The sequence below is a fragment of the Macrosteles quadrilineatus genome, unplaced genomic scaffold (assembly GCF_028750875.1).
Source record: "Macrosteles quadrilineatus isolate MER2022 unplaced genomic scaffold, UCM_ALF_1.0 Scaffold_2__2_contigs__length_208266976, whole genome shotgun sequence".
NCBI classification, from domain to species: domain Eukaryota; kingdom Metazoa; phylum Arthropoda; class Insecta; order Hemiptera; family Cicadellidae; genus Macrosteles; species Macrosteles quadrilineatus.
The window spans coordinates 44,377,335-44,386,998 of NW_026542595.1; positions in this window are offsets into that span (position 1 = coordinate 44,377,335).

Below are 9,664 nucleotides of genomic sequence, written 5' to 3' on the forward strand. Positions count from 1 at the left end.
TGTCGCAAATTTGAGGTTCCCAACTTCAACAGTTAGAGAATAACAAATAAATTAAGATTTTTCAAAAATTATTGTAGTTGTTATGAAAAAGGTTATTTTACTCTGTTAAAAATGCACTTACCGTCAACTTCAATGACATTTTCAGAATCCTCACAAAATTTTAAATAAATATAACACATAATCGTTGGTGTACGTAAAAATATTCTATTTAAAATTCTTCGTTAAACAAATTATTTTTATATCGACGAAAATGTAAATAACATTCAGCAGTTTATTTCACGGTTGTTGAGTTCCGGAGAGGTTATCAAATATGACTAAAAACTTCCTTATTTAAAGGGCTTTACAATGATGTATAACAACATTTACCTACTGTCAAATCCATGGTGAATTTTACGCACTATTGTGAAAAATCACGGTCAAGCCAAAACAGATATTGTAAAAAATAATAAAATTTTACTTACTATTTTATGAGCTGACCACTGATGATGAGGGTATGTATAATTTATGATTGACCAGACTACACTTCCATCAAACTAAAGAGTTTTTTTGAAGGCTTTGGAAAATTTGTAATTAAAAAACACAACACATTAGTAAAAAACATAATACACAATACAATTTAAATATGAAATGATAGTTAACCCATTAAACAAATCAATGACACACTTTGTCCGAAGCACAAATCACAGTTTGGGTGTAAAGTGCCCACCGTTTTCCCGCAAGCAGGCCCTAGCTCTTTTGCGGATTGCGCCAACTGTGACCTCATACGTCAATTTTTCCCTTACTTTCCCAGCAGCCTCAAAGATTCTCTCCCGTAACTCAACTTCAGAGTTTACAACAGTTGAGTAAACTAGACTTTTCATGTAACCCCAAACAAAAAAATCTAACGGGCTCAAGTCTGGAGATCGAGGAGGCCATGTCACACTTCCTCCACGTCCAATCCATGTCGGGTAGTTTTGGGATAGCCACAACCGAACGCTTTCAGTAAAATGTGGTGGAGCACCATCCTGCTGAAATATGATTTCAGCTCTTTGTTGAGGATCAATTTCATCCAACAACTGAGGTAGAGAGTGCTGAAGAAAATCTAGATATAAATCACCGTTCAGATTTCCTTCGAAGATATGAGGACCAATTAACCGATCTCCAATCACACCTGCCCACACGTTGATCCCAAACCTTTTTTGAAAAGAAGCTTCTCTGGAGGATTTTGGATTTTCATTATTCCAAAGATGCATATTGTGAATATTTATCACACCTTCTCTGGTAAAACGGGATTCGTCAGTCCATAGTATTTTTTTAAGGAAGTGATATTCAACAATATCACGTTGAAGAAGCCAGCGGCAGAACTCCTTTCTGGATTCGAAGTCACGAGGCTCCAATCCTTGGACCTTTGTAAAATGATACGGATGGAAGTTATTGTCCTTCAACACTTTATGTACTTTCCACCGGGACATACTAGTTTCAAGGGCAAGCTGCCTAACACTAGTAGTAGGATTATCCATAACTCTCTGAATTACACCCTCTTCAGCTGCAACATCATGCACAGGTCCAACTTCTTTCTTCTTCTTCTCAACCGATCCTGTTTCCACATTTACCATTTACATTTTCGTCGATATAAAAATAATTTGTTTAACGAAGAATTTTAAATAGAATATTTTTACGTACCCCAACGATTATGTGTTATATTTATTTAAAATTTTGTGAGGATTCTGAAAATGTCATTGAAGTTGACGGTAAGTGCATTTTTAACAGAGTAAAATAACCTTTTTCATAACAACTACAATAATTTTTGAAAAATCTTAATTTATTTGTTATTCTCTAACTGTTGAAGTTGGGAACCTCAAATTTGCGACATTCTGTCACCATTACCATGTAGTTTAATGCAAAATTTTATTTAACACTTATCACCGGACACCCTGTATAATGTCCTTGCCGTACCAGTTTAATTCGGCCTTAGAGGGGTTTCCTTTGCAAATCATCATAAAGTTAAGTCCGTGTTTCCTACAAAATAGTAGCACTTCCGATAACATCCTTGTTCATTGTTTGTGGGAATCTTCATATTGTGTGTGTTGGTGTTCTTCTTTTATATAGGATGATAACGATAATATGTTTAAAAAATCTCGATTTCTGCTACTTGGTGGCGTTCTATGACTTTCCTATGTTTCCTTGGAAAGCAATTACGACCTTTAAGGGCAGTTTATGAAATCATGGATAGTTTTGCGCTAGTTTTCTCGTCATGACGAACATTTTAAGTATATGGTTTATGGGGGTGTGACTTGTAGTTTTCACAAAATTTCATGTGTACTTTGGGCTTTATATTGATCAACTAGTGGCTTGTAGGGACATAAGTCCCTAAAAAGCTCAAATGTAAAACAAACTATTGTAATATTTAAACAAACTCAGAATAAAATTATCCATGTGTCAGAATCGATACAGTGCTACAATACTACATGTACTCATATTAGTACCCTGGCCCAGTTATTATTTCTAATATTATAGCTCTACTCCTTTTGTAAAGGCACAACTGAATTAGTGTAAAGGCTGCCCTAGTTTCGTTTCTGATCAACATAAAATATAAACTACACTCTCTGTGTCAGCTTATGTGGTGGTATTCCTCCTTAAGCTGTGATTGATTTTATACACTCTTTAAAATAGGCCAATTTAAACGTTCAGTGGGTTCATAGTTTGTTAAGACCATAGTAAATTATTTATTTGCTAATCCGTTATAATTTTTAAGTTAATAACATAGCGCTGTCTGCTGTTATGACGCAATGTACAGACAGCCGACAGCTAAGCCATGTCAGCTATAGTCATGTTAATAGTAGATTATTTTTCATTCAATGGATGTAAATTTTGTTTGGAAACATTTTACCGTTTATATTATTTATTTAGCCTACAGTTAAAAAAACTAATCATCGACTGATTACTAACTCTTTTGCCACTGGTTAGGGTTCCATTATCATGTTAATGAAACCAATCAAGAAAACAAATTCACCAGCATTGTTATAGGTACATATTTTTGATTAGTGAAACATAAAGAATCTGAAACTACCTCTAGGGTTTACTGTTATAGATTCTCTCTTTACTATCTATATAGATTGTATATATATACAATGCATGTTGGGCTATATTATTTTAAACTTTTTTCCTTGGAGCAACAGACAGTAGATACCTGGTTAAAATCTACTCCAAACAATTTTATTTTTCCGACCATTGGAATTTGTTATAGTAATTAATGAAAGGAATATATGTATTGCCTGTACAAACCTATTTCAAATTTTATTCCCAGGTTATTCTCTAGAGTAACTGGTTATTCCACTCGATACAAAGTATAGATTAAACACTACAATTACGTGTCAAATTAAATGTTATGAAATTTAAAACAAAAGTTTTGAATAAATTTTCAACATATGTTTTGAAACAAAAACAAAACAGAAGTTTTCTAACTAATCTTGCATCGTTGATTATTTAGTCAATGGGGCTATTTCATGTTAAACATTCCTTCAGCACAACAATAACCTACAAATGTGAAGAAATGTAATCAAAGTAAAATAATTTTGTAAACTTCGTGAACATATGTTAAAAAAAAATCAAAGCTTAAATGTTTCAGCCATTCTACTTCCATTTACTACTTTGATTTTAACCATCTCCCACGATTCTACTAAATTTCATGCACTTGGCTAATTTACATACAAATACACAAATTTGCAAATTGCACAGTAAAATTAATTTCAACATTCTAAGACATAACGAAAAAAGTCTCAATCCTAGGTAACGTCATCCCTGGTTTTATATAGTATACAGTACATTGCAGAATTTACTGGCAAATGAGTTAAATCCAAATGTAATATTGCTTACTGGCTTAATGATAAATCACGATCAGCTGTATTGAGGTAAACAAAAATCAACAGACAAATGGCATCTAATGCTATTCTTAGGGAGAACATTTTACGTTATAGTACAGGTAAAATAATACAAAAACACTCCATATAAACAACAAAATTGGTACATTCATGAAATTTCACCTGTGAGTTACTAATAATATGAGAAATGAAGATCCGATGAGTCCCCAAAATTTTGGGCGTCCTAAGGCCCTTTTTGGGGCCCTTTTTGTTCCGAAGGGCCCTTGTTCCTGAATAATTTTGTTTTTACGTTTAAGGTCGAGTGAGGTGTGGTTTTCGATGGTTTTAGTTATTTTAAATCGATTGGGACTAGTTTTAAGTGTGTTAAACCACTCCATACAGGGTGTTTCGAAATATTATTACTTTTTACGATATTTAAACATTTATTCAAAAAGTGATAAAATTAGTTACTTCCATGCTCTATATAAAAGGGGATTATTGAAAATAACTGTAATTCTTTACTATAAAAGAGGGAAGGATCTCAAGGAGTAAGAGAAAATATTAAATACCCCCGTCACAGCAAACTTACAGACTAAGCGAATTTTCATTTGCCCGATTTTCAATTAAATCTAAAATAGCATCGAGTTTAATAAATACTTAGGTTTGCTGCTACAAGGAGGCTAATAAAGTGTGTTTACAGTATAGTAAAATATTAACAGCCTAGTATAAAACAAATAAATTTGACAAGTTTTATTAAGACATATCTATAAACAAACAAACAAAATCATTTTACACTATTCTCCTTAAGAATAACATGGAATTTTAAATTTACAATTTTTGAACTTTATTCGTAACTAATACACTTACAAAACACGTTAATATACTAAATTATTTGTTTTCTTTAAGTTCTTTAAAATGCTCTAGAGAAAAATTGGGAAACTTTGTCTTTTGAGGGTCAACGATTACAAATTTTTACCACATAAAACCCTGTTCCATAGACCGATTATGCCGGTTTCGTTAAAATTAAACCAAAATTACTCGAGTTATCATGTTTACGGACACGTATATAACATGGATACATTATATTATATATGTGAATATATAATATTTTGAGTGGATGGTGGGGGTTAGGCTTCTGGGGGCATCGAAATGAAAACGTAAATCGGTTTCGGGTCTATGTTTTACCATCAGTAATAGCTTATCTCCTATTTGGGATGTTCGCTAAAAGGGGATGGATGAAGTTTCACACTATAACATGATAACATAGGTTACCAAGCAAACAAATCAACTTTTAAGGTGGTGTGAATAATCTTTCAACGTGTTTTTATGCAAATTTATTAAGACCAATTTCAAATTGATATGTATTTTTCTTAGGTAGCTATTTAAGTTATTTTTTTACATTTATTAAAAATTAAAACAATTGTATTTGTATAAAACCTAACATTACATATTAAAATGAAGTACTTAAACTAAACCTATTTTTCTACAATTTCCGAAGTATCTCTCTTTACAATTTTATCATCTCAATAATTATTCTCAAACGACTCATTAACAATTTTATTATTCTTAGCAACTTGTCCATATTTACTGATTTTTTCCAAGTTGGTGTTCAAGCAGGATTCCCCTTTACAAACCTAAAACCTTGCATATTGCAGAACAGGCAACACCAATCTTAAAGCACGAACAATTTGGTGCAAAAACACCTTTCATACATACTGACGTTTGCAACTTGTATCATAAGTTCCTCAAACTTATTTTCAATCAATACAAGTACGGTTATCTTTCGTGGTTATGACTACCAGGACAGCACTAAGACATTAGAGCAGCATTGTCGGTACAAGCATTTTTGTCCTGAACAATGGGAACGAGGTTTATGGAGTAAAAATTGGGTTTTCTTATTTACTTTACCCTCAAAACACAAAGTTTCCCAATTTTTCTCTAGAACATTTTAAATAGCTTAAAAACAAATAATTTAGTATATTAACGTGTTTTTGTATGGTTATTAGTTACGGATAAAAATACTAAAATTGTAAATTTAAAACTCCCATGTTATTCTTAAGGAGAATAGTGTAAAATGATTTTGTTTGTTTGTAATAGATATACTTTGATCAAACTTGTCAAAATTATTTGTTTTATACTAGGCTATTAATATTTTACTATAAACACACTTTATTAGTCTCCTTGTAGCAGCAAACCTAGGTAATCGTTAAACGCAATGCTATTTTAGATTTAATTGAAAATCAAGTAAGTAAAACGGAAATTTGCTAGGTCTGCAGGTTTGCTGTGACGGGGGTATTTAATATTTTCTCATACTCCTTGTGATCCTTTCCCCTTACGTAGTAAAGAATTACATTTATTTTCAATAATCCTCTTTTATATAGAGCATGGAGGTAACTAATTTTATTACTTTATGAATAAATGTTTAAATATAGTAAAAAGTAATAATATTTCGAAAAAAACTCTGTATGGAGTGGTTTAATACACTTAAAACTAGTCCCAATCGATTTAAAATGACTAAAACCATCGAAAACCACACCTCACTCGTCCTTAAACGTAAAAACAAAATTATTCAGGAACAAGGGCCCTTCGGAACAAAAAGGGCCCCAAAAAGGGCCTTAGGACGCCCAAAATTTTGGGGACTCATCGGATCTTCATTTCTCATATTATTAGTAACTCACAGGTGAAATTTCATGAATGTACAAATTTTGTTGTTTATAAAACCCTATTTTACCTGTACTATTATATTATTGACTAAGTCAAAGGTTATATCTAATTTTGTGTTAAAATTTGGGAAATTTCACTATTTTTCCCGCCGTCACGGGATCGAGACCTTTAATTTGAACCCTCTTTCGTCGTTCTACGACTACCCAGTCGCCCACAATTTTGACGCAAAGAATCGGCTTTCGTAATTAATATATAGATAGATAGATATTTAATTTCCACAAAATCAGTTAATGTAACCAATGTGTTTCGTTGAATTGAAAAACAAAGAACACAATTAAATTAAACAGCTGATGTAAACAATATTATGTTCTTCGTAAGGATAACATGTGAACTTAAAAAGCCACTGTGGCAGAGGCCAAGGGACTTTTTCAAAAATTGTAGGCCAGTTTGCAAATCTACGCAACACGCTCTTTCCAATGAGACGTCAGTGGATAAAATCGGTTAAGAAATGGTGGAGGATTCAACCGACAAACTTCGTGTTCGCGTATTAATTATATAAATTTTATATGTGCATGAAATGTTGGTGTGAAACCAACTTGTATACCTTTAAGCTAAATGGTTTAAGTTACCTTGCTTCGTCAAGTGATCCTTCTTCAGTATTAGGCCTACACTACTATAGTTTCGGACTTGAAAATCAGTCCATCTTCAGAAAACGTCAAATTGGTTAGATGACCTATTGACGTTTTTGTTAACCTGAAGATGGACTTATTTTTAAGTCCGAAACTATAGTAGTATAATACTGAAGAAGGATCACTTGACGAAGCCAGGTAACTTAAACCATTTAGCTTAAATTTAGTGATCCAGAGGCTACCTCACCGTATACCTTACCTTTGAAGTAGAGGCTATTTATTCCCAAAAGGTATCAAACGCCAGCTCCTGAGCAATTAAATCTTTTCTATCACTTTAAAGTTTGTTTCGTGTTTTTAGTCTTCACGTACAGAGACTTAAATCTTTGTATTAAATTGTTAGCAATCATAAATCGTGGACAGAATCTTCCACAAAAGATAAATACAATATAGTTTAACACCCTAGAACTCCTTAAAAAAAATATGTTTTGTTAAGGCTTCGTCATAATGTTAAAAATACTCAATACAACAAATTCATTAATTTTACATATGTAAACGTTGATAGTTGTGTGCGTATTGTATTTTAATATATCTTCTGTATACATCTAGTCCTCTATATTTTCTGTGTACACAAATGCTTCTGTATACATCTAGTCCTCTATATTTTCTGTGAACACAAATGCTTCTGTATACACTGTTTTTGCAACTCACAGTAACTGAGAAATATTCTAAACTGGTGAACTGTTTTTATAAATTTTTGCCATTATTTCTCAACCCGTGCTTAAAAAATTAGTGACTCGTGGATGAATCCAGATACAAAATTTAATCTAAATCGGACCAGAGGTTTTGTCTGTAGCTCTGTATCTGGATCATACAAGTAGATCAAATCACATAGTCAAAATATGTTTTATTCTATAACTTTTAATTTAATTAAACATAAAAGTCATGCTCCCTCCATTTTTAAAGTATTCAGTCCAAAAATGTAACAAATTTACTTGTGCATACATATTTATTTCGTTTTAATAAATAATTGAGGTGATGCAATACACTTATGTAGGCAGTCGCAGCAGTCGAAGCCGGGCATAGCGCCTAGAGTTTCACGAACGCAAACCGCGCAACGAGTAGCTAAATGAGCCGTAGAGTAAGTGAGCCATCTAATATTTTGAAGAGGGTTCACTTACTCTACGGATCATTGTGTCAATGATCTGTAGTGTAAGTGAGCCATCTAATATTTTTCTGCAGGCTCGTATAGTATACGAGCCTATTCCTATAATTTATATTATTCATTATTTTGGCTCGTATACTATACGAGCCGATTCCTGAATTATCAAATAATTCGTAAGCTTGGCTCATAGTCACTATGATCTGTAGAGTAAGCGAACCTTCCTACTGTATTTTTAAATATAATACACGAGGCTCATAGGCACAATGATTTGTAGAGTAAGTGAACCCTCTTCATTTACTTTTTATTTTCGATAGGCTCGTATAGTATACGAGCCTGTAGTGCAAGTGAACCTTCAATATTATTTAAAAAGCTCGTATAGTCTATGATCTGTAGAGTAAGTGAGCTGTCCCCGCACTGAATGTCAAAGATGCGTGTCGCCAGCCGCCATGTTTGCGTGAGTCTGGTGTCATAAGAAGCCATATTATTGCTATAACTATTATTATACTTGGCTTAAAATACCTACTTTGTGTGGTCGCCATTTCAAAGAAAATTATTAAAGTATTAAAAGTATTCAAGTATGACAAAAATACTCACTGCTATACCAACCTAGTTATAAGAAGCCATGTTATTGCTACAGTAGAACCCCTCATATCCGGCCACCACGGGACCAAGCCCCTGGCCGGATATCAATTTGGCCGGATAAACCAACCTACTATGAAAATGAAAATGATTCATACCTATAATAATATTTAATCAATACATGCTGTCAAAAGTATCATTTAAGTCTATTCTAGGATTATTTTTTGAACAATTAACATGTTTGTACAAATTAAAAGGAATGAACGTACGAGTATTAAGATTTCAGGTAACAAAAACTATGATGGAGGTAAAAGTTACATTAAATCAGCCTTGAAGATTTTTAGGACCTTAAAAGTAAATACAATTCTACTCAACTTTCTTATCCATTTTGTGAAATAAAAATACAAAGATTAATTTCCTAACCCGGGGCCCCAACTGTTTAGAGGTTAGGCCTAGTTCAACTGAGTTTAGTGACACAGTAAAATGCATTAAAGAAACAGATAAATAGTTTAGCTCAAACAAGTCGCAAAGACTAGTGCTTGCATCTAAACGTCTGTAAGCTTTGAGAAAAACATTTTGATATTGGCTTCCTGGAAGTGGCCGGATAAACAGAGGACCGTAAAAACCAAGGCCGGATATCAGGGGTTCTACTGTATGGTAAGAAAACTTACTGCTATACCAACCTAACAAAATCAGCGACTCGCTTTTGACAGACTTCTGCCATGGGAGTGCTACCTCCAGTTATAATTTTAGCTCAGTGATCGATATCAACAAAAACGTCAAAAACTTAA